Source organism: Triticum aestivum, chromosome 7D, assembly GCF_018294505.1.
Source record: "Triticum aestivum cultivar Chinese Spring chromosome 7D, IWGSC CS RefSeq v2.1, whole genome shotgun sequence".
NCBI lineage: Eukaryota > Viridiplantae > Streptophyta > Magnoliopsida > Poales > Poaceae > Triticum > Triticum aestivum.
Window position 1 is genome coordinate 371,866,191 of NC_057814.1, and position 5,070 is coordinate 371,871,260.

At 39.9% G+C, this 5,070-nt stretch overlaps 1 long non-coding RNA gene across 3 annotated transcripts; it reads left to right on the plus strand.

Moving 5' to 3' along the window:
- Window positions 1-1,106: 1,106 nt before the first annotated feature.
- LOC123169224 (uncharacterized) lies at window positions 1,107-4,834 on the plus strand. Of its 3 annotated transcripts, XR_006484703.1 has the most exons (4): window positions 1,107-2,592; window positions 2,704-2,798; window positions 4,039-4,204; window positions 4,621-4,834. It is a non-coding gene; the product is annotated as an uncharacterized lncRNA (long non-coding RNA). The 3 variants fall into 3 exon arrangements; XR_006484702.1 differs by having other exon boundaries at window positions 2,704-4,204; window positions 4,509-4,834; XR_006484701.1 differs by having other exon boundaries at window positions 2,704-4,204.
- The last annotated feature ends 236 nt before the right edge of the window (window positions 4,835-5,070 follow it).

A 5,070-nucleotide genomic window follows, 5' to 3' on the forward strand; every position in this document is an offset into this window, starting at 1 on the left:
TTGTAGTTTAAATCAAGTGAAAGTATTGGTCTATGCCCACTATATATTTCGCTTTCCGCATTCAAGATCCCATTGTATAAATTGTATTTTTATGCTCTTTGTCAATTACATTGACATTGCTCTCTGCCAATGCATATATGTGGTGCTCTCTTTCAATTGCAGCGTCTCTATCAATTACGGTGTGTTCATGGGAGCGGATTTGGGGCACGCAAGTGCGGGAGTACCGAGTCCCCGACGCATGCTTTTATTTTTGGCTTCCAATTTTGAAATATTTAATTTATGTTTTCATATTTGTGTTTCTGGTGACGAGGGCTTTCAAATAAGATCCATTTTGAATACATTTTGATGAATTTTGAAAATAAATTGCAAGTTTCAACTCTTGAAACTTAGTATGAGCGGCCGATAAAATCACGTTTTTTGTGCCTACAAATGACAAAAAAATATTCTTCAAAATTATCTATGAAACTTGGTAAGAGCGAGCGAGAAAATCACAAGTCTCGGATAGAAAGCCATAAGTTTCAACGACTAAAACTTATTGTGCCCTCGTGCGAGATTCAACTACTACGCGAATAGCGAGGCATTCGAGCGGCCGGGCAGGGCTTAGTAGCTGTGTGCCGCTGCATATTTCCGGTGTGTTCATTGCATGCTTGCAATGTGTTACTCATGTGCATGTGTATATATGTCGTTCATTGCAATGCTCTCAGTTGTACAAATGTGCATGTGTATATATGCTTGAAATGTTTTACTGATGTGCATGTGTATATGAAACTGTAGTATATTAAGTGATAGTTTTCTATTATGAATTGTTAAAACTCTATCAAATTATGGATGCATGTCACATGGATAAAGGCGCGTGCACGGGCATGTGATTCTATAGTGTGAAAGCTCACCATACAACCAGGGGTCCAAGATTCTATAGTGCGGAAGCTTACTATTGGAGGGGAATCGAACACAATAAGGTGCAGGGTAAGGTTGCTCGCTTATGTAGTCCACGTGTTCATTTACCGTGTCAAGTTCTACTGTATATATCGAACAAAGAGAAAACCAAAATGCGACTTCATCGACCCGGATTGGGCAGTGACTCTCTGTCTCCTCCATGACCCAACATCCCCTCTTTCATTTCCTCCTAGCCAGGGTTACCGCCGCCGCTGGCAGCCACCCCGACGCTCGTGCCCTCTCCATCCCGCCCCAAGCTCCACTCCCCAGCGTTATCTCCAGCGGTCTTCTCAATCTAGATCTCCGGAGCACGTAGGAGCGAGGCGATGTGGCCGTACCGGGATGGGCCAAGGCAGTGGAGGCGAGGTAGAGACAGGGTTGGCTGTGTTTGGCGTTGCTGAAGTATTAGGGAAGGACGGACCAGGGGGTGTGGAGTTACGTGGTCGCGGTGGTAGGAGGGGTAGCTCCTCCACTCTTGTGCAGCCACATCTCTGACGGCATCGCGCGGTGCTCCATCGACATGGGCTGCTCCGCGAGGTTCTTCTCTAGCAGTGGTCCGACAGAGTTCGGCTATAGGTCCACCATGCTTGCGCTTGCGCGGTTGATGGGCACAGGCTACTCCACACATGGACGGTAAGCACGAGCTGCTCCAATGCTTTGATGGGCACGGACTGCTCCATACAATGCCTAGATCAGAAAGGTAAGTTCTTGTCAAAGGAAGGTAGCATACCAATGCTTTGATTCCGATTGGGTTGCACGTCTGCTTCTTTCGTGTTAGTTCAGTTAGTGTGAATGGCCGGTTGCATGATAGGAACTAGATAAGGACATAAATTTGCTATTTGTTGTGCAACTATAAATCAACCGTCCAGGAATTGAAAAGGGGAGATTGAATAGGTTCTGAGCTGCTATCTTGAACCATAAGAATGCATGTTTTACAAAATAGTTTGGATGCAGAAGCCAAACAATACAAGGAGACGGCGTCTAAGCCATTTTCCCTTAAATTTGGTAGTGTTTTTCTAACCCATTGATTGTTAAGGTTCAGCTTGCTACTTGTAGAACCATCATGGAGGACATGGCAACTATATTCCTTAAATTATAATGTATATGTATTCATCAATCGGCAAGTAAAAAATGAAAATTCTTTTCCACACATTCTCATCTGGATAGAAGTAGATTGGGATTTTTATTTATTATAATGGATGTATGGATGTAAGTTTAGTGAGGCCAAAAAAAGAGTATTGTTTCCTTCAAATATTTGGAGAACACTAGATCTTTTATTTATTATAATGGATGTGCTCATTTTTGTGATGTATAAGCTATATGTTTGGTCATCCTTCCAACATTTAATTTGTAAGATAGTATATGATAATTTTCTTCAGCACTTCACCATTTCAACATCCGTTCCTGTTTAAATTTGTCTATATTAGTACAACTTTCATACTCATACTAACTTGATATCTCAAACATACCTGGTTAATTCAAATTTCACTAAACAAGTTACCTTGCTATTCTACAAAGGATGACATAATTCTAATTTTGTTATTGTTTGTTTGTCCATGATACACCAGTCTATACTCTGCAAGGAAAAGCCTTGAGGAAGAAGTTTTCATACCACATCTCCATGGCCGACTATTTCATCTAAGAGGTTATCACCGGGTACATGATTGACGCAAATGCATAAATCCCACCCTTTTCGATTTATCTATTTCTCTTCCAATTTGACTCTACTTGTTCTGAGTCTCTATATGTGTTTCTCTTCTTCTTTAGGGGATGAAGGTGTTGTGCAGGACCAAGGAACCTGAGGAAAAGCAGGCCAGTAGGTCCACCCCCGTCCCCATGGCCATGGTTTATGTTTTTCTCATGTCAGTTTACTTTTAGAGAGCTCCCTTTTATTTTTGCCGAACTCCACATAAATTTATTTGTTTCGATGTGCTCAATGGTCATTGACAAGCAGAAATCTCGAGGTTGTGGCAGATTATGTCTTGAAATGCATCAGGCAGAGCACTCAAAGATAAGGACAATAATGCTCAAAGATTGGTTGTGGGTTCTGCAACCTATTTATTTTCTGCTTTTCAATTATGGCGTTTGCCATTGACTTTTAGACTCATTCTCTATCAAAATATGTAGTGGCAATGAAATCAGATTTGTTCTCCGGGGTGATTGTGCTAATGAATTTGATATTGAGAGTGTCCGTTCTATTGGCAAAAGGCCCTAGTTATTGGTATATTTTTAGCGAACTGCCAAAAAACTTTCAAGGCCCTTATTTTAACCACAAGTTTCATCATCTCAAATTTATTCCTCTTTAATAAGCACAATATGATAGTAATTATTTCATGATTTTCCTTTGATGCATGAGTAATAGACCATTGACTTTTTGTCATTTGCTCTCATTACAGTCTAATGTAACTATGCTTACAGTTTTTCTTCTTCTGTAAAGCATTGTGCATTACAGCGACCTTTTAAGTGGTCTGGGCTTGTGGATACTGCACACTATCTTTTTGTCTGGCTTATAGTCTTAATAACTGCATGGAGCTTCTTGGTTCTGTTTATGAATACTTAGAGGGTCAACCAAGATGTTTAATTTGCCAACACAATGAATATAGTGTTTTGAATGATTCTTGACACCAACGGATGCTATTAGTTTGTCCAAGTTCTCAATAATGCACCACGTGAATCCGATGGCATTCATAGGATACTATCATGGAGATGGGAGAAATATCCTGGTCTATGTGGCAAATAAGGCATCTCTTTTTATGACCCTACCTTAGAGATGCAAGAGTTGAATGCAGTTGTTAAGAAGGATATCAATGCTTGAATAATGATGTTAGACTTACAGGTTCCGTGCAATTCACAAAATGAGAGTGGCAATCTTTCCAAGGATACACCAAATCTTTCCACTACCGTTGAGGACAACCTAAAAAATTGCCTGATGAGTGCAACAAACAAATTCAAAGAAGTTCTTACCATGCGGACAGGGGTCACATAAAATAAAATTAGTAATGGTTTCCTGATTCAAATAGGTTGTCACCATGTTTTCTTTTTCTTTGGATAGTATCTTCATTATAAATGATGTACTTATCGTGTTTCTTTCTGAATGTGCAGAATTTGAAGCTTTATGAGAATAGAAGGCAAATGTTCTCCTCCTCAGCTGCAAAAGATGCATTGAATCCATTAATTCGTCAGCAAACCCTTATACCAAGAGAGGCATCAAATGTTGCCCCCCAACACAATGGGCCAGTGACTCTGCAACTACTCTGTTGTTTAAGAGGTACTACTGCAAGTATTAAATTTGATCAATGTGTAATTTCATTTTGATTTGTACATTGGTCAGTCCCCTAGCGATTCTTTGTCGTGAAATCTTTTGTGTACTTTGATTTGTTTTTGTTCTTGCTACAACTTAAGACCATCATGTCATATTAGCTTACATTTTCACTTTTAAGAGACACACGATCATGTCTTAGGGCATAGCCTTCCCTAAATTCAGATTAGCTATCTCGTCTCAAAGTTTATGTATCATAAAGAAAAGTTGTTATTACTAGGCTATTATCATAATTATTCTATTGATAATCTAGGAACTTTATGGTGTACAGCAAAAGAGCTTGACGGGGATATGCCTAATGGGATTTTCTAATTATCTCGGTGCTTTGTGAGGCTTTTTTGATTCTTCTTCGTTGGTTGCTGCAGTTTGAAGGGATGAGGGATTTCTTCCTCGCCAAGCTCATTGTGGAGTGTGGCATCGGGTCATTGACAGGGTCACCTTTTTATTTTGAAATTGCGTGCTTAAGCTGGGTTGTCGTGGACGTTGTTGCATCTTGTTGCTTGCTCTATTCATTCTAGACTGTGATACGTCGCCAATGTATCTATTATTTTTTATGGTTCCATGCTATTATAGTATCAATCTTAGATGTTTTATATAACTTTTTGTGGTATTTTATATCATTTGTTGGGACTAACCTATTAACCCAGTGCCAAGTACCAGTTGTTGTTTTCTGCTTGTTTTTGGTTTTCCAGGAAATCAGTACCAAACGGAGTCCAAACGCTATGAAACTTTTTGACGGGTTTTTTCGGGACAAGAGAGGCCCTAGAAGCTTCGGGCGGAGACTAGTAGATAAGCGAGGAGACAACAAGGCAACA